Source organism: Pinus tabuliformis, chromosome 2_1, assembly GCF_031772625.1.
Source record: "Pinus tabuliformis cultivar Carrire ecotype Pingquan chromosome 2_1, CPIR1, whole genome shotgun sequence".
Lineage (NCBI taxonomy): Eukaryota > Viridiplantae > Streptophyta > Pinopsida > Pinales > Pinaceae > Pinus > Pinus tabuliformis.
Genome location: NC_142299.1, coordinates 454666355 through 454692733, shown reverse-complemented (window position 1 = coordinate 454692733; position 26379 = coordinate 454666355).

The window sequence follows — 26379 nt, the reverse complement described above, 5'->3', positions numbered from 1 at the left end:
TAAGTAACAAGATAGATAAAGCAGCGATCCCTCAAGATCAAGGATCCTGAGGGATTTTCCAAACTGTTAATTCTTAATCATCTCTTTTCTCCTGCGTCGAGCTGGTGTCTTCTCCTCCTTTTCAGGGCCTATTTGCTTTGATCTGCTTAGCCTTGTTTGCACTCGGTCTCCCGTCAAAGGGACAGCAGTTACCTTGTCCTTGTCTTTTTCTTTGGAACAACAACTCCTCGTTTTCACCCTTTCCTGCACGAGAGAATGACAATTATTAGCGGCTGAGTCCTGCATATTAATCTCACATGTTTTGTTATAATTATTTATTGTTTTCTAAGTTCATGATGCAAAAAGGTTTACAAGTTCTAATGAAAAGTCACTGAAATGATCATCAAAAACATACCTTTTTAGTACTCCACAGTAGAAAGTGAAGCAGAAAAGCAGAAACAAATAAAATAGAATAAGCTAAGCTGACCTGTAGAGCAAAGGCAACATCAAGCGAGAAAGAGCCAGAGAGAGTCAGAGAGTTTGTGTACTCTGGAGAAGGCTTGATATGTTCAAGTGAACTCCTCTTTATATGCCTGTAATGTATGAGTATTAGATTGGGCTCATACTACTGCGACCAATAGAGGTCGAGTTTCAGTAAGGAGAGTCTGTGTACTCCAAAGACTTGGGGAATCCAAATACAGTCTTACTAATTTAGATTTGTTGTGTGAGACTCAAATTGAGCTCACTGTTGTAAAAAAATTTCTTTGAAAACATAATAGAGAGGCCACTACTGAAGGCTAGACCAGGAGACGTAGCCCAAGAGTATTGGGTGAACTCCTTATTAAACTTGTTGTGTTTATATGTTACCTATTATGTTTTGTTTAACTGCTTCATTGCCTGTGTACTTCGCAATCTTATCGATCCATTGCAAAACGTAACATAGGCACATCCATGCACATGAGTCTATAATACCTACATTGTTTGTCGTAGATCAATTTCAGATCAGGGGACATGTCAACATGGTCACATCAAAATCAAAAAAGCATATCCGACTGTAATAGGACATCAATCTCTAGTGAAAGATCATGCATGGAAGTGGATATGGTTTATTTTCTAGGGGTCGAAAATATCTTGTTTCTTATGGCTAATAACCTAGAATTATTTTTTAACTTTGGAAAATATCTAGAGGAGAGGGTTTGAAGGACCTTCCTTTCATTTTCTTTGTCACAAAGAAGAAGAATTAATAGAATACATATTCATTTCATGTTGGTTTGCTACATAGGTGTGGGAAATTTTAATAATTATTTTTTCTTGTCCGATTTCACATTTTCAAGATATGAATTATGTATTCAATTAATGGCCAACCAAATAGTTCAAGGACCCAATTATTAATAGAGCTTCGAATTTACTTTTTGGGTTAATCTTACATAACTTATGGAAGGAATTAAATAACCATATTTTTAGATAGGAGGAGAAAAAATAGGGTTGATATGACAAATTATTTTTTCCAATTTACAAGAGACTATATTATTAGAAACATAGATATCAATGGATTGGGAAGCTAATGAAACATATACAACCATCCTTTAGAATTTGAATTTGGATGGTCAAATGATCCCTTCTCCTCCTCACGCCAATATATATATCACTATTTAATGATGAACCATTGGTATTTCCCCCCTTGATAAATTTTATAAAATTAACATTTGATGGTGCATCTAAGGGGAACCTAGGACCTCTATGTTTTGGGGGGAATTTTAGAGACAGAAAGTTAGTCCCTTTAATAATTTCACTGTAGATCATGGCATCACAACTAAAAACCTAGTCGAATTCCTAGTTGTAGAGAGAAGATTCCAAATCGATGCCTGTAAAGGTTTTAAGTTAATCCAAATATATGGGAATTCACCACTTGTAATTTAATGTAACTGTCATTTATTAAATATCCAACCTGCATCCAAAATTATCCATAGTTGGAGATTAGAATATGTAGTGGCCAATGTTACGAAACTAATGAAGAAATTTGAATGTATCCTAGTTCAACATACAAAATGGGAAGGAAATGGAGAGGCAAACCACCTAGCAAACATAAGTTGTCATTTTAGAGGTTTGGACATGGATGGACTTTGAATAAGAGAAACAAATAATAATTGTTTTACTTGAAATGACAAAAAGCTCCATGCAGGCGGATCCCCAATGGGGGTGGTAATAATCTCATAACACAACCTACATTATAATGTGTAATGCTACTGACAAGGGTCCACATGAGCTCCATACTTTCAAGCACAAAAATATGAAGGGAAGCACCAACAACCAACAACACTTTCTCACATATGTGCGAAGGTAATGGGGGAGGGATGATACATGTTACTATTTGTGTTCACAGTTTCTAGCGTCTCTCATGTAGTAATTGGAAAAGGATCTAATGCAGTCAACTGTGGGAGGAAATTATACACACGTTGAGCTCATTTATGCATCACTGCAATACAAAAGGAATTTCCTCCCTAACAAGTGTGCCAGAGTTAACATTTGTCCTTTCCATGTCCTTCAATGGCAGATAAATGGTATTTTGACCACACATCATGTCTCCTCCTCCAGTCAATATAAATGTGATATATCAGTCACAAAGTGTTTAGATCAAATCATAGTGTTTGGAGGTGATGATACATTTTATGATGATTTCTATTTAGTTGATTATGTGATGATATGGACTGTATGTTGGGTGTTTTGGAGGCCATTTGTTAGAAAACTAAGATACAATTACCTAAAGGATGGAATTAGGGTTTCAAGGGTTTATCTTTTCAAATATCTTTGATTTTTTTAAAGAGATCAATGTTCTTTATCCTCTTCTGCAAAACATATACTTGGGGCTCATCTTCAAGTTGGTGGTCATGCTTCCTTCATCGACACTCGAAGGTTCATATTTTCAACGTATTTAGTTCAATCGTCCAATTTTGGTATGTGGGATTTTCTATCCCAAGGAATTTTCTATATGGTTTTTATAATACCTTCTACCATGGATTTTTGAAGACACGACTGAGAATTTTATGGTTTACTATGCTTAGATTTTGGTTACATTGTTTGATATTGGTGTCTAGTAACACATTTTGGTCAGTAGTTGAGGAAATGCAATCTTTGTATTAAGTGGGTAGTAATTTTGTGTCAATTTCTCTCCATAAGGATAATGAATCTTAGTTTCTCTAGTGTGGCAAAAAAAATTGGTCAGTAGGTGAGGGTTTTTGGCTATTATATTGTGTCTAGCCTTGTTATATCAATTTTTCTCCACAAGGTTAAAGAGTTTTGGATCTCCATGGTTTTGAGACTATATATTTCAAAGTCTTTGTGATTTAGGGAAAATATAACCCTGATTGGGTCTATGTTCTACAAGGGATTAATCATTTTTTATTGTTTTCAAATACATTTTTCTGTGAGTTTTGGGGATGACATAGTCTTGTTTGGGCATTGTCCAATTAATCACTCTATAAGTCAATTTAAAATTCATGAGGCTAGTCAAATTAGTGTCAATATTACATAGATATCTGTGGTTATGGAACCTCGTTAGAGAATGGGAAGGCAACATGGAGGTTCTGGTAAAAACTCTATTTCTTAGCACAAACGTTTATTTGGATGGAATTTGGTGGAAACCTTGTTTGACTTGGTTCCTCCAAATATTAGAAAGGTGGTTCGATACCTTAAATCCAAAGACTATGATGATAATGCCTAGTTTGATTTAGAGGTGGGTAACCAAGATCTTAAATGGATTCCAGTCCATAGGAGATTTATAAGATAACACTACACTTCTTGCATTCTATTTCATTACATCAAAAATTGGACACTCTATTTCATTTAGTGCGCCAAGAAAAACAAGTAGACAATTAAAAGGTTTTTGTAGGCTAGAAGGACATAAAATTCCTCCTAAGGAATGTTCATTTATGTTTGGATGACATGCTCACACATTTGCAAAGGGTGGAAAGTTTTTAGTGTCAGAGTTTGATTCCAATTTTGAATATATCACTTACACTCCTACCGTGATCAATGCTCAATCGATCAACAATGCTCCACTGAATAATGGAGCTTCCCTCTCTCTAGTTGTCATTTCAGACTAAGGGTGGTATTTTTTCTACAAAGCATCCTTTGGGCACTTTTCCTCAACACGAACTGCACACAAGTGGTTTCAACAGGCTTCATGGTATTAATCAAGAAAACCAATGGTGTGTTTTTATTGGTCTCTTGTTCCATTGTATTGATTGGAAATTTTCTTGTTATAGTTATGCATTTTGGCACTCAGAATCTTTCCATATTTTTGTGTGGGAAGATATATAGCTATCACATGTATGATGTTTTCTAAAACCAGTGGTAAATGATGATTAAACTAGTCTCTGCTTTTTGGAAGCTTTGATGATTCAAAGATATCTAGTTAGTGTTTTTCACTCCCAAATTAGTATTTTTTTGGATAAGAATGTTTTCAATGTAAAATCCATTTATTAATAGAAAATTTTGTACCAAATTACAAAAAATAAAGAGAAACAAAGTTAGATTAAGAGATGTTAGGAAAAAATATAATTAGTCAAAGTTCCATTTAGTGTAATGCATTCTAGATCAATGTTGTTGATCGTTGGGGCCATGGTTTTAATACCCCATGGTATTGTGCTCATGTATTTGGATGTAGTGAATGTTATGACACCAACCCAAAAAAAGATAGAAAATATAGATCAACGACCTAAAAATCATCCTCTTCGAGTGGGAAACCTCCTTTACATTACACAAATGAACAATTCTTGGATGATACAAATGAAAAGACCTCCTTTCTATATATAGGAGTCTAGGGGGTCCCAATACAGTTAGAGCCTACATAAAATAATATTGTATGGGCACAATAATAACAATAGTGGGATTCTATGGGGCATAATAATAACAACATGGGGGGAGTATATGGGCATAATAATATAATAAGGTGGTTGCACTGATAACAATAAGGGGTTACACCAGTAGTATAGGGAACTAACACGCCCCTCTCCTTCAAAAAGTGTTTTCCTCAATGATTGAGTAGTTTTGGATGCTTCTGTATAAAATTTTCATCCTCCATGTGGAATCTTCAACTGTTAAGTTCTTCCACTTGATTAGATACTCTAAAATTGATCGATTCCATAACTGTCGATTTCTTTTTTTTGTGACTGCTTCCTATTCCAATATGATTTTTCCTTCCTCGTCAAGTTATGGTAATATTATTTGAATTTGGATCTTCTCACCTATAACCTTTTTTAAGCATGAAACATGGAAAACTAGGTGCACTCAGGAAGATGCAAGAAGCTCCATTTTGTATGTTATAGTACCAAGCTTTGTAACACCTTGTATGGACCATAATACTTTGGTGATCATTTATTATCCTTCTTAGCTTACTTGAGGGAAATTTCTTTGTATGGTTGTAGTCGTAGAAATACCTAGTCACTTATATCAAAACTTCTTTCCCTGCAATGTTGATCTACCTGTTGGTTCATTCTATCCTACGCCAAAGTGAGGTTATCCTTTAAGATCTTGAGAACTTGTTGTTAATGCTCAATGTGATCTTCCACTGCTTGAACCTTAGAATTTTATCCATAAAGTTCCATAAATGGGTTCATTTTTGCTACAATATGGAAAGAATTGTTACACCACCATTCGGCCAAATGCAACCACTTCACCAATTGTGTCTGCTTATCAGATACAAGCAACAAAGATATCCTTCCAAACATTTGTTCACTATCTTAATTTTCCCATCAGGTTGAGGATGATAAGATGAGCTATGAGCTAACTGAGTACCCAAATATTCCACCTCTTGTACTTCAAAGGAATATTTGGAGCTTTTTTCATTTAATTGTTTCTCCTCCAATAGTTTGAGCAACTTGTCAACATGTTGAACATGATCCTTCCAAGAATTACTATAGATTAGTATATCATCAAAAAAAACTAACACAAATTTTCTAGGGAAGGGTTTGAAAATGGAATTCATCAAACCTTGAAATGTAGAAGGTGCATTGGTAAGGCCAAAAGGCATGAACAAAAAATCATAATGACCCTCATGAGTTATAAATGTTGTTTTTGGAATGTCTTCAATCTTCATTCTGATTTGATGATATCCTGAATGAAGATTTTAACTCGGTGAAGTAAATTTCTCCATGTAATTCATCCAATAATTCATCAGTGACAGGAATGGGAAATTTATCTTTAATAGTAATCTTGTTGAGCTCCCTATAATCTGGACACGTGCACCATGATCCATCATTCTTTTGTACCAATACCACTAGAGTAGAGAAAGAACTTTGACTAGGTTGAATTATACCAACCTCTAGCATTTCTGCAAAGATACCTTCAATTACACTCTTTTGGGCATATGGATATATGTAAGCCCTGATGTTTGGGAGAACACTTCCTGGAATCAAATGAATAGCATGATCATGATCGTGAATAGGTGGGAGGCCTTTCAAAGTCTCAAATACCTTAAAATGATTGTCCCAAACGTTTTGGAGATATGGAGAAATAAACAATTTCGATGTGGGAACCTCTAGTGAAAATAATTGTGCAATTATGCCCCATTGTTATTTCTTTAGAATCTTTGTAATGATGTTAGAGTTGATTATCTTTCTTAGTTTCCCTTAGATACCCCTTAATTCAACTTCCTTTCCTTCCCAAAAAAAATTCAAGAAACGTTTTTGAAAAAGAAAAGCTATCGTACCCAAAGATTGTAGCCATTCAACACTGTTGAGAAGGTTAATCCTCTCTGTGGACAAAGATGATGCCTCTAGCCCAACCTGTGGGTCTAGAAATTGAAGTGAAAATCAACTAGAAATATTCCTAGATTATAACTAAAAAGTAGAACAAGAGAGATGGCCTACCTTGCTCTGAAGCTATTCTGATTTCCTTTGTTGAGATCCTTGAACTACTTGTGTCACGGATTTTTTCCTGTTTCTATCAACACTTATGCACTTGCACAAGTGATAAAGAGACAACAAAGGATGGAAAAACCAATAGAAAATCCAATAATAACCTACTGAGTTGATTAAGTAATGCCAAACCAATACATACATGAACATATATAGTTCGGGAAGATGAACCAACAGTTGTATTATTATTTAAAGAATAAAGGGGAAGCTTACAACCATAGCCTCGATGTTCAAAGGATCTCCTTGAGTGGTAATCCAAGTCCCAGCCAAGAAACACTCCAACACTCCTTCTCCAAGTCTAATGAATAACCTCTAAGAACAAGCTCAACATAGGGGTGCAAATGGACATAGACCAGCCATTTGGGAATGGGAGAGGAGGAATTTACAGGCTAGGAGGGGGAGTTAGGACTTCTCCAAAGGTAGGATTAGACCCACATATCAAGGAGGTACCTCATAGGGATGATACTAAGAGGTCAAATTAGGAGGATTCAACCTCATCTATGCAAAACCACCTCCAACTCACTGCTCTAGAAGCTTCTAGATCATGAAGCTTCTCATCCTCTTTGGGAAAACTTCCTTTTTGAGATCATCATGGTTATGTAAGGGAAGAAATCAATGCCATCATTGGTCAAATACTATGCAATAGGTGATTTTAATCTTCATAAGAGCAATGACTGTCATTTTATGGTTTTAAAAGCTATTTCTTCAGGGAAAGCTCAAGACATTTTCCAAGAAAAGTTAAAGGAGGGATCTGAGTTGTATACATGGATGATTATATTGTATAATTATCATGTTTTGGTCACTTTAGGGTATGTCACATTGAAGTGCAGGAGGCATAACAAAATACTATGTAATAGATTCCCTCTAAAGCATGAAGGCAGAATGAGGAGTGATGGTTGAAATGCTTTACAAGCTCTCTGCAAGGATGAGGACAATCACTGTCAAGAGACCTGTAAACCAAGGATGCATATACATATACATATTTGAGATCAAGACATGAATCCACGGCATGGACACAACCACCCAGATGATGAATACTAGATAAAAGATCCATGGCATGGGTGCATCCATCCAGATAACAAGGATCATCATGAATATAAAATCTCACAGTGTGGTCACAACCATCTGTATAGTAGAAACATGTGTACAATCATGAATAACATAAACTCCATGCAGCCTGAGCCATAATAGACAAGCCTCAGGGTCTTGCACTCCATTTCGACCTAATCAATGTACAAATCCTAGCATGTGAATAAATGCGTTGAAGTCGAACATGCTATAAAATCCCCTGATTACCAGCCAATGATGTGGACCATTAATAGGTACGAGAGGAACCTCCAAAAATAACAATGGCCCTCAAGGTACAACAATAAAATATGTGAATGTGATAACAAAGTTGAGGTAGAACACTCATGGAATCACCCCATCAAAACCCAATAATGAAGACTTGTCAATGGATGTGAAGAACTAGCCATTAGGGCATGCCAGCTCTAAGGTATTAAAATGGAGTTCCTAAGTCATCTTCCTAGATAATGAGCTAAAGTCGACAAGAAGTGACCTGTCGAAGGAGAGTCATAATGAGTCTCTCCTCATCAACATGAAATAAGGAATAAAGTGGAATAATTTCAAGACTGTAATAATGACTCAAATGATGTATAGGTAAATAACTTCATATTGGACTTCTCTTGAACATATTGGCGACACGACTCTAGAGTGTTGTAGCATTAGACTCAACATAGGGCCCAGGTTCATAATTATGAGGTGGAATAGTCAAATGAGAGGCAAAATGGATCACCCAAACCTAGAAGGACAAATGACTAAGTGAAGATATCCCAAACCCGGCACAAGAAATGGATGAGTGTCATGTTCAAGAGTGACATGATACCAATACAAAGGATGTTTCATATTCACTTTTTCCCTGATATTTCCATTGAGTACCTCTTTATTTTTACACAAGCTTGAAGAGGATACCATATGCTTGTCATATAATTTCATCCTTCAGATGAATCCATCCTAGTAAGTTTTACTAGACCTAGGAAGGAGAAACTCGGTCTCATCATGGTGACGAGTCTTTTGTTGTAAATTTTTTTTACAATTCCGACAGAAGAATAACTCTATATATTTTTCATATTTAGATAGTTTGAAAAGGAGATGAAAAATAAACTCCATCGTGTCCCTTTTTGTAATTTGTCCCTCGAACCCGAAAAGGTAGAAAGCAATATTCGAGAGAACCTTCTAGCCATGTTTGACTAAGGTGTTCCTTTTTCGTACAATAGTCTATCCTAGTCCGGAAAAGGGTTAAACTTATATTGAGTAGATGTCAATTCATTTACTTTAACGAGTTTGAAATGACAATTACTCAACAATATTTTCATATTTTTGGAGTCTGAAAAGAGCTGAAAGGGGACTCCACCTGGAGGAACAAGTGGTATAAAAGGATAGAAACTGGTTCCGGTAATGATTGAACTTCTCAAATCATGTAATGGTCAAGTGGCTAGCTAATAAAACCACACATTTCATATGTTCCTCATGCAAGGGTAAAACAACCAAGTGAAAGCAAATGATCAGCCAAAGAAATGGTGGTGATGGAATGGAAGAACCAAGGCTCATATGGAAAAAATGGAAATCACAAGATGTAAAGTGGGAATGGTTTCATTTTTACACAAGCTGGAATGGACAAAAACTATGCTTGGATGTGGTTTCATTTTTACACAAACTTGAAATGGAAACAAATTGTGCTTGAATTTGTTTTCATTTTTACATAAGCTTGAAACAAAGATAAACTATGCTTGAGATAAGTTTGCATGCCCCCATCATAATGACTCAATTCGAGGTACATGCCCCCCAAGCTTCATTTCATTCACCTAAGTGGATGGAATGAAGGTTTACTTACGAGATCAAGTGAAAGGCTCGACTAGGATTTTACGATTTCTAATCAAAGAATCAAATTTGGAAGGGGATTTGTTTCATTTTTTAACATGCTAGACACAAGAAAATAACCATGCTCATAACACCTATTTCATTTTTTAATGAGTTTGACATAGTAAAAGAACTATCCTCATACCCTTTGTTTCATTTTTTAAGGAGGTTGACATAAGACAAGGAACTCTGCTCTAGCCCTTGTTTCATTTTTTAAGGAGATTGACACAAGACAAGGAACTCTTCTCCATGGTCCTTGTTTCATTTTTTAATGAGCTTGACACAAGACAATGAACTCTGCTCCATGGTCCTTGTTTAATTTTTTAACAGGCTTGACACAAGACATGGAAATCTGCTCCATGTTCCTTGTTTCATTTTTTAACGAGCTTGACACAAGATGAACTATGCTCCATTCCCTTGTTACAACCAAAAGAGGCAATGGATTCCAAGAGGTTCTCATCTGATGGGAGAACAACACTCAATAAGGGATACATGTCCAGGGATCCAATGGAAAATTCGAGTTCCAATTCCCCCAGTACATGGTGTACGACATCACCGACTAGATCATCAGTATATGTGGGCATGGAATAGGTGCCCACATAATTAACCTATGGTGGGAGTGATACTACTTGCACGTGAGAACCATTTAGAGATGATGGTTGATTGGGAGTTGATGCAAGACCAATGAATGTAAGCTGATCAATGATCAGAATGCTTCCTTCATGTAGGAAACACATCACTTGAAAGAGAGAAGAGACAAGAGCTCCCATGACATAAACATAGTCATGACCAAGGAGTAGATTAAAATCTAAAGGGCCTTGGACAGCCATCATGTCTATATAGACAATGTTTCCTCCCAAAGTAATAGGTAACTTAGGAAGGATCCCTAACAGTTGACTGGTTCCTTTGTTAAAAGCTAACAAATTATGGGTGATAGGGACAAGATGAGGAGAACCTAGAACTTGCCAAGCTTTTGAGGACAGGATACTAACAGATGCACACTCATCTATGACTATGCTAGGAACAACCATATGAAAAGCCTGTACTGTAATCTGGAAAGCCACATAAGATGGAAGGCGATATCCTGCTAGTCGACTCTAATCAAAAGAAGTGACTAAACTACTCAGAGGGTGTGTCATACAAACATGAAATTTGACTTCTTGCTCTATGGGAACAATATAAATGCTCTCATGCACCTCGGAAATAGGAGGGTTTACCTCCATTTCATTGGAAGCTGAAGAAACCAGAAGAACCTGAGCACTATGTGGTTCACTCTCTACCAGAAAGGTGCAGCTAACTGAACCTGGAACCAAGTCTACCATTTTCTCGAACAATGGTTGGTCGACAATGGACTCACGAGACTCATTTTAGAGAGAGCAGGGTTGACCAAAGATGACTTTTGATCAATCACTGGATCAACTAGTGAAGGATCAGTGAAAAGATTTTGATACCCATTTGGAAGACGACGTTGAGAAGCTATAAGGTTTTCCAACTCTTTGGAAGCTTCATCCATAAGAGGACAAAGGTGAATGAGATGATTACTTTCACACAACTTACAAGGAAATTTGACGATTCCCTTTTTCCCATGAGCTTTATTGTTACTAGTTGAGGGTTTATCACCAGCATGATCAGTAGAGACTGATGAAAAAGGTTGATGTGAACCTAAATACCACACTTTTAAGACCTTGGGAATACTAGGAAAATTCTAAAGAAGGTGGTCACCCTTACATAACATGCAAGGGAATTTTAATTTTCGAGGTTGGTTGGAATATTTTTCTTCATTAGTTGCATCCGTAGAAATGGCTGCTTGGTTGCCCCGTTGATTATTTTTATTCTTCTTCTTCAGTCTCTTCTTATTCTTCTTCTTATCTTCCTGATTACTAGAATACAGACTTTCACCAAGCGAAGAAGAAGAATGGGGTGAAGAAATATATGAAGAAGGCAAGGGGTCAGCCTTAGGATCAACATGAGGTTGGTGTTGTTTAGGTGGAGGAAAACTCAGTTGAAAAGTAGTTTCGACAATCGAAACCACCAAGGTATAAAACAACCAAATTGGCAAACCAATTGTCAATCCAGGAATGGACAACGTCACCATATAAGGAGCACCAGTATTTCCAAAAGAAGGAAAAGGAATAGGATTCTAGTTGGAGGGGTTTCCTGGACTGGTAGAATCAGGAAATGTTGCCATTGGTATCAACCTAAGATCTACTGAGGAGTATTTCCACTAGAAGGATGTTGTTCCACAGTCAATTAATTTTATAATTTGAAAGAAAAACTTGGACTTTTCATGTTTTAAAAGTCGAGAAAAGGATGAAAATGTGACTCTAGTTGCTTTCATAGGTTTAATGAGCTTGAAATAACAAGTGCTCAATGATATTTTCAAATTTAAAGAGTTAGAAAAGATCGAAATGACTACTCAAGTGAATCTAGGTAAAAGAGTACCAAGTAACTGTGAACTGCAATATACACCTTAGCAAATAAATTTGCCAAGGACTTGATGTACGTACAAGAAATCTCCTCGAATTCTGTGTTCACTCTATCACATTTAGAGGGTGAAAGACTCAGCTTCCTATGGATAAAGATTTGCAACCTATGGGGGTCTCCCTTGTAGAAATTCTGCAAATTCTCTACAAATCTCACTCTAAGACTATGTAGAAAATTTGTAGAATTTCTAAATGGTATCGAAGCTAGCTGATCTGTAGAGGAATTTCTACATGGTATCAAAGCTAAGGTTATCGGAGATGTGAACAGTATACTGAGAAGATAATTCAAAGTTTGAAGTTCGAGGTTGCAGGTTCAAATCGAATTCATATCATACTTCAATTGAGATAGGAAATTATGCGACTAATTTCCCATCGAAGAAGTCCAAGAAGGGACCCTCGGAAGGATTGAAAGGTGAGGCATTAGCCTCTTAGTTCTAAATGGACTTTACCCTCATCGCATGCATGGTGTTATCGATGATTGGTTGTGTTTGGTATATTGACAATGGAGCCTCATTCGACATGACCGGTGATAAAATTTTATTCAGTACCTTAGAGGAGAAAGACCTCAAGATGCGCATAGAGATGGGTGACGATGGAAGGTATAGTGTTTTAGGAGTGGGCATGGTTGCTTTTCAAACGGAGCATGGAGCTCCTATCACCTTGAAAGATGTGAAATATGTGCTTGGACTGAAGAAGAACTTGGTATCGGTCGCGATGTTGGAAGACAAAGGCTATGATGTTGTCTTCAATAAAGGAAAGGTGTTCCTGAGACACATAGCCATGGGTCAGACCAAGAGGATAGGGATTTGACTGAAGAATCTCTATAAACTAGAGGTAGATGATTGTGCAGGATTGAGTATGAAAGTAGAATTGGTGCAAAGCCAAGACATTGGCAAGTTGTGGCACAGGCGGTTGAGCCATTTGCATCATGGGGCTTTGAAGATAATGCAACAGATATCTATAGGACTTCCCAAAGGTAAACTTGAGCAAGTTGACACATGCAAAGGTTGTACCTTGGGAAAGTAAACCAAGTGTTCCTTTCATGATCAAGGCAGTTGAGCAAAGGTTCCTTGAGGATTGTGCAGTTCATATAGGGTGTGAGATAAATGTGAGAGATCAGTGTTCCACTTGGTTGATATTTTTCCACTTGGTAATAGGAGGATGACCACTTCTATTTGGCCATCTGTTTGCGGATGAAAAGTTTTGCTCTTCTTCAGTTTAGTGTCCATCAATTCCCACAGACTCGACGAAAATTTCCCAACAAATTGGGAATCTCGAACAAACACATTGGAAGTGAGTAATCCAAAATGAACACATACATGCTGAAAGAACAATTTGTTGTTTGTTCAGCTGTAATCTGTTTGTTACAAGGTACTAAAATATACATTTTACTGAACCTATCCACAATAACGTATAAATAATCATGACCTTTTCTAGAATTAGGTAGTCCCCCAACAAAGTCCATGGAAACACTTTCCCAAGGATGAGAAGGAACCGGTAGTGGAGTGTACAAGCCTAGTTTTCTATTGCTGGGCGTGCTTCTAGCACACATGGTACACCCTCTTACACATCTAGAAACTATTTCATTCATTTTTTTCCAACAACAAAATCTTTGCAACTGTGCAACTGTTTCACTTACACCAAAATGACCTGATATCAAGGAAGTATGTGCCTCCCTAATTATCTTTACTCTTTCATTTTGAGGAATGCATAACTTTCCAAAACGATACAAGATTTGGTCCTTAACATGATAATCCAATTCTTCTACTTGTTTTCCATGACTTAAAGTTTCATGTACATCTTTAAAATCTATATCTTAAGCATACTATTCAATGTAGCTTTCATGCAATACTGAGTTATTCTTAAGTATAGTAGATGCATTGATGATTGGTTTGGACAACATGTCTATAACTTTATTGTGTATGCCCTTTTTGTATCTGATTACAAAATGAAACTGTTGTAGAAAACCCATCCACCTATAGTGTCTTGATTGCTGCAACTTAGTTTGTGAGTGCAAATATTGAAGTGGTTGATGATCAGCATGTATAACTGTCTCTTTGCCCATTAGGTAATGTTTCCACTTTTTCACACTCTATACTAATGCATACAATTATTTATCATATGTGGGATAATTAACTACTGTAGAATTAAATGTCTCAGAATGATAACATATGGGTTTACCATGTTGCATCAACACTGCTCCCATGGCATAGTTACTGGCATCCGTTTCAATCTCAAATGGTCTTTGAAGACCGGGGAGTGCTAGTACTGGTGTTGTACTAATCTTTTCTCTCAAGGTGTCGAAGGCTTTCTGTTGTTTGCCTCCCCATTGAAACTCCTTGTTCAATCATGTTAAAGCATGTAAGGGAGTTGCAATTAAGGAAAGTTAGAAATAAACTTTCTCCAATACTGTGTTGCTCTTAGGAAGCTTCTAACTTCTGTAGCAAATTTGGGTTTAGGTCAGTTTATAATGACTTCCACCTTAGAAGGATCTATCTTCAATTCATCACCCTCTGCAATATGACCCAAATAATTCAAAGATGTTTTGCCAAATTCACATTTTGAGAGCTTAACATAGAGATTTTCTCTTTTCAAAACATCTAGATTCTTCTTTACATGCTTCAAATGTTCTTCCCATGTTTTGCTAAATATAAGAATTTCATCTAAATATACAATGACAAAATCATCAATAAAAGGCCCGAGTACATCATTCATTACTCTCATGAAAGTAGCAGGAGAATTAGTCAAGCCAAAAGGCATAACTAACCACTTATACAATCCCTGCTTTGTTTTGAAAGTAGTCTTCCATGCATCTTGCTCTGTAACTCTGACCTAATGATAGCCACTATGCAAGTCTAACTTGGAAAAGTAAACATCTTCTTTCAACTGATCTAGTAGATCATCTATGCGAGAAAGGGGTTAACAATTTTTTATCGTTATCTTATTCAGTGCTTGGTAATCAATGCACATTCTCCATAAGCCATCTTTCTTTCTCACCAAGACAATTGGAGACCCACATGGCGATGTGCTAGGTCTTATGAACCATTTCTCGAGCAGCTCATGTACCTGCTTCTTGATTTCTGCATTCTCTAAAGTGGACAACCTATACATTCCGATGTTAGTCAGTGGAGCATCTTGCTACAAATTAATATCATGTACTATATCCTTTTTGGATGGCAGACCTTTAGGTTCTTGAAATATTATGTCATATTGTGAAACAACTTTTTCTAAATTAGATTTTTGTTTAGAATTACAGCCCTCAAATACATTGGTTTTATCATGTTTCTTTTCCTTTACAACCATCAATAAAAATTGTTTGCATGAATTTACAATTCTTTTCATCTACCCTGAGTTTATGAGAGTATAATTATTCTTAAGTTTATGATCTCTTAAAATATATTCAATTCCATCTTTCACAAGTTAATACTTGTTTTCTTCTCTATAGAAAATGGATTTTCTATCATACAAGTAAGGACTTCCTAAAGTAATTCCATATATATCCAAGGGAACAATATCTAACTCAACCTCATCTACAAATGCTGACCCAAAAGAAAACCTAATTTTACATTGTTTAGTCACTTATATATTTTCTTTATCACATAACCAATCTAATGGATATGGCTTCTTGTGAGGTGTGGTTAGTAATCCCAACTTCTTTACAATTTCTTCAGAAATTAAATTTACTTGTGAGTCACTATCAAACAAAGTATCAATCTTTTGATGCTTGGAAATAACTCTAATATGAAAAAGCTCATGTCTTTTCCTCTCGTTTTCTTCATTATCAGTAGATTGTATAGAATTACTAGTAGATGCTTCAAAATTTTTACCTTTTATACCTGTGGCTGTGATTGTTGTTTCATCCCTTGAGTCTGACCCCAAATCTTTTTGAATAGTTGCAACAATATTTCTCTTTTTGCCATTGTACTTCTTGGGCCTCAGCTCCAGATGCAGAATCCAATAGTGCTCATAATCATGCCCATCCTTCTTATAGTGAGTGCAAGAAGATTTGGTATTTTGTATAGTATTTGTCTTCCTCTCTTTCCATTTTTGTTTTCTCTTTTCCTTATTCTTGCTTGCAGTCAGTTTTGATGATCCCCCAACTTCTAGGTTCACATTCTTACCTCTAGCATCTAGATGAGTAGCCTGAACAAATACCTCATCTATGCTAGTGGGATTAAACATGAGAATTTTGTGCTTTAAATAGCTTTGTATGCCACCTATATACTTCAGCAGAGTTTCAGGTGAGTTTAAAGAAATTCCTAGAATCAAAGCTCTTTTTCTAAATTATTGGTTGTAGCCTTGTACACTTTGCCCTTTTAATTGTCGAAGAGTTTGTCAACTCATCATGGCTTGTTGCATATAAGCTAGTGGATAGAATCTCTTTTTAATTGGAGAAACAAATTCACTCCAGACAGAAAGAATTTTACCACGCTTCTAATAATCTGAAAATTTATTCATACCTAGGTTTTCCAAGAAAGCTTTAATCCCCTGTAGCTCTTTTTTTCCATTTAATATTGGCACCTTTTTCCAGGCTTCATCCCAAAAATTCACCTTATCACTAGATTTAACATCCCAACAATCATATATTTTCACCATTTATCTACTATTATCAACCGAATTTCATAGGCTTGATCCAACAATATTCCTAATATTCTGCAATTTGTCCTCAATTTAGAAAATTAGGCATATTTGCAAAGCCATATTTGGATCCATAATTGGTATCCTCCTTTAACCCATTGTCTCCATAATTTTGTTCCAAACAAAATACTCATGATATTTGGATCTCTAAGCCCTAATCCACCTGAATATTTTGGTAAAATGAGTTTCTTCTTGTCAACTAGCATCCATCTCTTTACTCTATTAAAATCTCTCCACAAAGAATCTCACCAAATTGTTCTAATATTGCATCCTATAGCTTTGGGGAGTATGATAGATATCATCTAGTACACTATAATAGCTTGTAACATTGATTTGGTCAGAACTAGCTTGCCTATGAAATTTAGTGCTCAAAATGTCCAATTTTAAAAATTGTTCGACAATCTAGTGAGTAAATCCTTCCAAAAAACAATTTGTCTTGGGTATAGTACTAGTAGTACTCCCAAATATGTGACTCGGAGGTGGCCTCTTTGAAATTCCATTACACGAGTCAAATGATTTGCAACAAAGTACTTACAATTGAAAAAAAAAAACTTGGTCTTTTCCTTCATAATCATAGTGCATGATACTTCAACAAATATTTACATGATTTTTTGAAAACTTTTGATTTCATGTAATGAAGGTAAACCAAATAGGCATACATCATCAACGAATTTTTGATGTGTTAATTGTAAACATTTCCCAAAGTGTTTGATTCCTTTAATAATTCCTTTAGAGCATGACTACTTTAAGAATTTTCCTAGGTCTTCCATTGCTAGAATGAGAAGAAAAGAGGATAGAGGATCCCCTTGCCTTAAACCCATTGTTGGCTTGAGTGTTGAACATGGTGAGACATTGATTATTATTGAAAAGAAAGGGCATGATATGAGAGAGAAAATCTAGGAAATCCAAAAACTGAATGCATCTAAAATGTGAAGTAATCCCAACTGAGATTGTCATAAGCTTTTGACAAATCTAGTTGTGTTGGAAGGCACATTCTACAACCTAGTATGATGGTGATGCGTAATTATGTCACGTATCTGATAAATAAATAATAAAAATAATTTTGACTAATGTGGACGTAAACAAAAATCTAATTAACCATATAAATAAATAAGTAAAAAACATTTAACACAACAATTAAGTAATTTGGCTCTACTAGGTTTAATATTTCCTTTGCCATATACTTTGAATTTGAATGGATCATAAATTTACTTCAACAAAAAAATTTACCACATTAAAATTCCAAATTAAGCAAAATTTTAAACATCTTCATACTATGGATTTCTTAAAATATTTAAACACAAATATTTTCATGTCAAAGTTTTAATATTTGAAAATATTAATTTGATCCCTCTCGATGCATGATAGATGTAGAGTTAGATGGATCTAAGCTAGTTTAATTAACATACCAATCTTCTTCTTATATTTTAGGGAGTGAATAAGTTCGTGGGCTATAAGAATACCATCCATGATCTACCTACCTTCAACGGAGCCCATTTGTTCTAGTGAAATAAGGGTGGAGAGTGGAGGTTTTAAACGTTTGACTTTGACCATAGAGATGATTTTGTAAACTACATTGCATAAAAAAATGGATTGAAAGCCACTAAAATTCTCTAAACAACCATGTTTTAGCATTAGTGTGATGAAAGTTTAGAACTCTCCATAATCACTAGTTTTATCTCAATTCTTCTACCTCATATATCTCTTTACCCATAAAAAAGAACATGTTTGGTAGAAGTCAAAAGTGAAACCATCAGAACCTCGTGCTTTGTTTTTTTAGCAAACCCATGACTATCTAACTTACTTTCTCATAATAATTCATTTATTAATATTAAAATGATGTTTACATGACTATATTAATTTTAAATATTAAATTAAATTTTAAATATTAATTTAAAATTTAATTGAAGAGTTTTATAAGAAAATAATTTCTTATTTTATTTCTATGGGCACAAATATCGCCACTCTTAACATTAGTTACATTTCAGTCATTAAATCTTTTAATCAACAAGATATACCGCATGTATTTCAATACTATTCTTCTACTTTATTTTAACATCTCTCTACCTAACTTGAGTTAATCTAAAACCTTGGGAATGAAAATCACATATTAAACTAAAGCGGATATCGAATCTTTTAAAATCATCATTAACAAATAATTGACTAATTTTTTTTTCTCATAATAACACATTTATTAATATTAAGATAAGATGTACAATTAATAAAAACATATCTAATACTAATTTAAAATTTACTTTTTTTCTCATAATAACACATTTATTAATATTAAGATAAGATGTACAATTAATAAAAACATATCTCATACTAATTTAAAATTTACTTTAATGATTTTAAAAATATATATATATATATATTAATGTTCGACGATTCCATGTCTGTTAAAATGCTTGATTAGATCAAAATCCATGGCACAAAACCACTAAGAAATCACCATTATTGAATTTCAAATTTAATTTAATGCTTTTACGAAAATGGTTTTTTAATTTATTACACCGAGTTTAAGGATCCAAAGGTAAATCCATGGCACAAAACAACTAGAAAATCACCATTATTGGCTTAAACACTTTTTTCCTCTGAACTATTATATTGAGTAAAATTACTATAATAAAATAATGTTTAATATTTTGACTATATCAAATTATATAATAAAGAGAAGAAGAAGATTAATGTATTGTAATGTGAATATTTTAACTCGATCAAAATAAAATAAAAAATACTCTATAAAAAATAAAATAAAAATGACACACGGTATTGAGAATTCATATTATAGATCCATGATATTCACATGGAATATAGCCTATTTAAAGGCCTAGATCCATTTTAATTATGGATCTAGAAAGAGTCGAGAGGGATCAAATCAGATCTGTATCTCAAGGGATTTGATCTCTCCAGGGAGTGACTTTGTTCCTTCCCACTCCGCTTCCTTTTTACCTCTAATGGCACCAAATGAATTTTGATTACACTTGCAGATAAAAGCATTCGAATAATTGTTTAATTCACTTTTCATTTTTCCTCTAACATCTACACAATTTATTTTAGTTTTTTGACATAGAGATTGAAGTTTTTGGATATCATTTTGTACCTAAAATTTGAACTTACCACTTTTATATACACAACCTACTCTTCCCATAATCCTTTACCACTTTTATATACACAACCTACTCTTACCATAATCCTTAGGTTTTCCTTGTTTGCTCTCTTATAAGCATATTTTTGTGTTTTTTTTCCAAGTGATTTTTTTTAGATCAATTTATATTTAGGTATGGCATCTTGTGTTGGAAGTAATGCTTCCATGTAATGTGTGAGTTGTCATTGTGAGTCCCTACGTGTCAATCTAGAAGTAGCGAGTTTCCTATGCATGAGTTGTAATAGCTATCTAGATGTGTCATTGTCAATGATCTAGATATTATAAATATGTAACCCTTGAGATCAATAAAAAATAACTAGTGATTTATGTTGTGTACAATTTCTCACTTTCTTTCATATTTCTAATATGGTGTTTTGGCCTGACTCATTCACTCCTTCATGGTAGGGCCAGGAAGATGTGAGAATCTTGAGTCTATTTCTATGTAAATTAAAGTAGGAAATTATGTTGTGTAAGTAAATTATTTTTCGTTTGTAGATCTATTCGTCGTATGTTTAAGTGAGACTAGATGTGCTAGCTTTTATAGATTTGTACGTTGAATGCTTGTCAAAGGCTTCATATGCAGTTTGAGTAGAGGTAATTAGAGGAGATAAAGACGCAAAGTTGTAGTAGGTCTCAGTTAATTCGTTCGAATTTGATTTGACAAAGACTTACGCTAAAGGAGGCGAGTGCATTCCCAGAACAACTAGGACCTTCACTGTGATTTGCATAATCTAGTTTTTGCAACATAAAACCTACCGCCTGGGGTTCTTGTCGAGGAGACCATTGACAAGGCAGATCGATCCACGGGGAATAAATGCTAGAAGGGGCATGGTTCAATCGTGGCCTACCAAATCGGGATCAACCCTCATAATGGGAGGAGGAATGGAACTGATAGGTCGAGGCGGAGGAATTGCCGGACGGCTAAAAGTCATTGGAATTTCGGTAAAAAAAATTCAAATTTTTTTGTAGAGGCAGTGTATGAATTGTGTTTTTGATGGTGGAAATGAATTTAGCATCATCAAAAACATCTAAGACACCTAAAATCTTGAAGTTTAACGACTATAACTTGGATTTACAAAAATCGTTGCCAGATTTTCTCTAAATATAACCGGAATTTCCATAACTTTCCGGGCAACTCCTCCGCCTCGTTAAACAACATGACACTGATATGCTTTCTAACTAATTGAAGAACCATATTTCTCAGGCGTATGTCGAGGAATTTCTATAGATGGTGGATGCAATGAATTGTTGTGTGACGCACAATCTGATCCAGCGTGGTGCATTGACCGTGGGAGGACACTCAAAGTGACTACTACCAACTTATGTATGGTTGGAAACCGTTAGAAACAATACTCCCAATCTAGAGGAACAAGCTCTTCTTTATCATAACGGAAGCAACAACAAGACATGCACTTTGAACAACGTAATCCCTTCATTAGAAATTCGTCTAGTCCTGCAGAATGAAATGTTGAGAGATGCAAATCTCGGTGGATTCAAGTTTTCGAATATTGTGTGTTTGATTGTTTGTAGTGTGAGTTAAAGATGTTATGTGTTATTATTAAAAAAAAAAGGGTAAGATTTGTTGGTAGAAATTTTAATGGTGCAGTTTTAGTATGTTATTATGTGCCAAAATGAAATGATGTAGAACCACAAAGAACAGACCAAATTAACAAACTAATGTGACTCATCATGCTCTGGGAGCATTAGTTTGAGGCAGTTCTTGATAAGGTCAAGTTGGTGTGACCTGTTGTGCTCTAGGAGCGTTAGTGCAGGTTATATTATATGGTGAGGTTGTAGAATTGTCTACTGAAGAAATTCTATATCGAGAATGCTATCCTAGATAACTAATGAAGGCTACGAAGGGTCATGGATTCACAGATGGTGGCAATTTCATAGGATGGTTTAGTATCGAGACTGACCCGTTGTGTTGCGGGAGGTTGAGAAGCATCAATTATGCAAATTTCATTACTGATGGTCAGAGGCAGTTACGTTTTAAATGGAGGTCAAGTGACAACTCGAAGATATGGTGGTGAAAGAGCAGTGTTTGCAAGATTCCAGAGTGGATGTGGGTGTTGATGATGACCATATCAGACAAATCAGACAAAGATTTATTTATTATTGTAATGTGGATTTTTTATATTTTCTACATGCAAGCATTAAGGGAGGGTGTTGGAAATAATGTTTCCATGTAATGTGTGAGTTGTCATTGTGAGTTCCTAGGTGTCAATCTAGAAGTAGGCAGTTTCCTATGCTTGAGTGGTACTAGATATCTAGATGTACCGTTTTCAGTGATGTATATATTATAAATATGTAACCCCTGAGATCAATAAAAGATAACTAATGATTTGTGTTGTATACAATCTCTTTCTTTCTTTTATATTTCTAATATCTTTAGCTTCTTTATTTTTGGGTAGTAGAATGCGTTAAAATAACAATAGAATGTCGTTTAACTGAAATAGTGAAATTGAAATTTTATTTTTAAATTTTTGCATTTAATCTTAATACTTTTATGACATATCTTTACCTTTATTAGAACTGGGTAGATTAATATTTTTCTTAATTATAATTTCCAATCTTTGAAAATGAAATATGTTAATATATTCTCCCCTTTCTTCTTGATCATCAAGAAACGAAGTGTTATCATGATAGTTTTTTAAAATTAGAGAAAATGAAATTATAAGTTTTAAAAATTTAGTGCGTCTGTGAAAATAATGCATGTTTACATTCTGAAACTTAATTATGTTGAAATGTGGAGGAATAATGTTAAAATTTTGTGCCTTAGCATCCTCATAAATGTCTTGGTTACTGTAATGGCTCCTCGTTCGTATTCTCCTTGTCACCCCATGCTCTCTTGCACTGTGTTCTATTTCACCACAAAAGAAGTTGGTTTTGTAAATCCCCACCACACATTTACCCAATTTAACCTACTCACCAGGGTAAACATGAGATGAGAGTTATTATACATGACTTGATTTCCAAGATGCACTTATGGAAAATGAGGTCCACATTTCTAGAAATAACTGCAAACACCCAATGCTACATAATCACATTTTTATCACCCTCACTTGATGCAACATTATTTCCTTTCATTTTAGTTCCTTAAATGTAACACAACTTTATATCTTTGGCAGTTCTTTGGGTCCTAAACTTCTAAGGCCATTTTCAGGGCCTAAACAACATTTTCAGGGAAACCAAAGGAACCAGAAAAGTGCCAAAATTTGCCTGATACATTTACATCTCAGACTCCTCATGGAGATATTCAAAATGAGGTATTATGATAGTCAAACAAATATTATATACCAAAGTTATGACCCCGGGAAGTTGGATGTCCAAATTACACATTTAGACAAACACTTTTGGTATATAGTACTTGTAGATTTTAAATACATATTTGTTCACTGGTATAATAAGCTCACCATAGAATCATCAATAACAATATATGCCCTCTTTATCTAGTTGCAACAACACCAGTTAGCCCATGCATTCATCAACCATTCAATAACTTATCAAAACATGAAAAGATCCATAGAAAGTATACACCATCTAACCAACATATAACTAGCAAATAACCATAGTAAAACCCATGGTTAACAAGCCATAAACATCAACATAATAACCAACACAAGTACTCGTGTATCATAATGGGAAATTAAATCTTATTAACATATTGAAGACCAACCAAGTCAAGTACTTCCACGTACCACTCGACCCTAGATTTTGCTGAACCAAATATTTCTTTTAGCCACTCACCCTCATGCCATATTCCAAGCATGAATGAGGGATCTCATCGACTAAACCAAGACAGAACCAACTAGGGCTTATGTAGACCAAACCACCTCAACCCTCAACCATAGTGATTCCACCTCCACGATCGAACATCAATAACCATAACCATGTCAGTCTCTACCCAAGATGTTCAAGGTTCCAGGAACTAGTAACTCAACCCACGAACTTGCATGGTTCCAAAGCATTTGTCCAACCTATCTTGAGAGACTAGTAACTTAACCCACCTATTGAAGAAAGTGTAACTAGGTTCAGTCTTCATAAATATAATTTTGATATTTGTACTTGTAAAATAAAAGAATTATTATTTTTTTCATTAACAAGAATAGATTTCTTGTCCATTTGAGCAGTCAAGCACATGTTGAAGTGCTTCTAGGAAAGTCAAAGAGTCAATGTAATTATTGAAGACCCTAGTGGGCATGTTACACTATGTAAATCTATGTATTAGACTCAAAGAAATATGTCAAAAGAGATCCTCCAAAGAAAAGAAAAGTCTCCTCTTCAAGTCAGCTCAAAGAAATGTATTTTTGATGCACTTAAGGTCAAGTTGGCCTCACTCGCTCAAGTCGGCCCAACAGGAGGGACATAATCCTATATATAGGTCCAATCAACCTCGTCAAAGGGACAATCAAGTGATCTCTGAATTCAGCAAAGAAGAGGATCAAGAAAGTGGTGCAAATAAGAGAAAAGGTTGCTTCGAGGCCAGTGAAGAAGAGAAGAAATAAATCCGAAGTTTTGGGATTGTCTTAGGGCTCCACTCTGTCACATGTGCGAAGGAAAAGGAGGACTTTTTGCTACTGCAACAAGTAAGAAATTGCAGCCCTCCAATAACTTTCAATTGAACAAAAAATAGGTCTCAAATAAGCCTCCATATCAAGTGAAGTGGGTCCCACCTCAAGTGAAGGAAAGGAGCAAGCTAGAAGAGAAATCTTGTGCCATAATCGACCACATGTGCGAGGAAAAATCAGATCTACAGTAGGGTTAGAGGATCAACCTCTAACTCAGGAATACACCTCAAGAAGAACCTCATTCTCTAGCACAAGTGTCATGAAGAAGGAAGATTACCAAGCGAGGCAGAGAGGGAAAGGAAGACACCTAAGAAGAGATCTCTAAGGAGACCTAGGGTTTTTTCAATTGTCGGAAAAAGAGTGAAGGAAACTGCTATTAGTTGTGGGAAGAAGTGTGAAGGAAGAGACCAAGGTGCAATATAGAGGAAGGAATTTATTAGAGGACAAAAAGGAAGTTGTAAAAGAGAGACTACATCTTGTGCTTGGAGGATCTACCAGTCAAAGGTCTAGGGTTTCGCATTTGTTAATTGAAGCTTCAATAAGAGAAATTTGCAGAAGGGTTTTCCTCTCTAGGAGAGAGAGGTTTTTCCCTAGTTGAGAGCTAACATCTTGTGTTTTTGTCTCTTTTGTTTTTGGTAACTGTTTGATGAAGAAATAGATCACACACTAATAATAATAAGAGAATATTGTGTTAACAATAAAAAGTAAAAATTTCTTCACAAATAGTTATGATGGTTAGAAAAATATTACTATAACCCAGATGCCCTAGATTCGTTAACGTGGTATGAGAGCTAAGGTGACACATCAAGGAAGGGAATCTCACGAACACATATAATATCAAAGCATCAAGATCAAGAAGAAATGGTTCCACATCCATCAAAGATGAGGAGGATTACTATCTCCTCTCCTAGATCCATCAAGAAGGACTACCATCATGGGAACAAAGAAAGAAAAAAGTCTTCCATCTAAAAGCATCTACAAGAAGGCTCATCCAAGAAGGGTTTACATCAAATATTCATCATCTTCAAAGAAAAGGTACTCAAATCCAGGCCCATTAAATATCTCCATATCTACATAATGAGAAGTTCTCATCACCAAGCAAGTCATACCTAGAAGGAAGCATCTTGAATAACTCTAAAGAAGTCAAGTCATAAAATCTTAAAGGAAGTAGCAAGATCTCTTCATAAAAACTCTCTCAAGTAAGTATTTTTATGTCCTCTTCTGATCATATCAAATTATCCTTTTGCAAGGAAAGCAACAAATTGGTTGGGACTGCTAATTTGCTTGCATGGAAAAAGAAGATTGATCTACTTCTCAAATAAAATGAACTTCTGAAATACATCAAAGGGAATGCCATTGTTCTTACAAAGGAACAATCTCAAGCCCTAGAAAAGTATAATGAGGATGAAACAAGGGCTCAGAGGATTCTTATAGAATCTTTTAAGGATCCTCTCATTCCTTATTGTTCTTACAAAGGAACAATCTCAAGCCCTAGAAAAGTATAATGAGGATGAAAAAAGGGCTCAGAGGATTCTTATAGAATCTGTTAAGGATCCTATCATTCCTTATGTTTCCAAACTTGAAACATCCAAAGAAATCTATGATAAGCTAGTGGAGCTATTCTCAGTTAGTACAACTAGAGAAGTGATATCATTGCATAATGAACTATATAAAATGAAGATATCCAAGGAATAAGGAATAGCTCCCTACTTCATGAAGGTCTC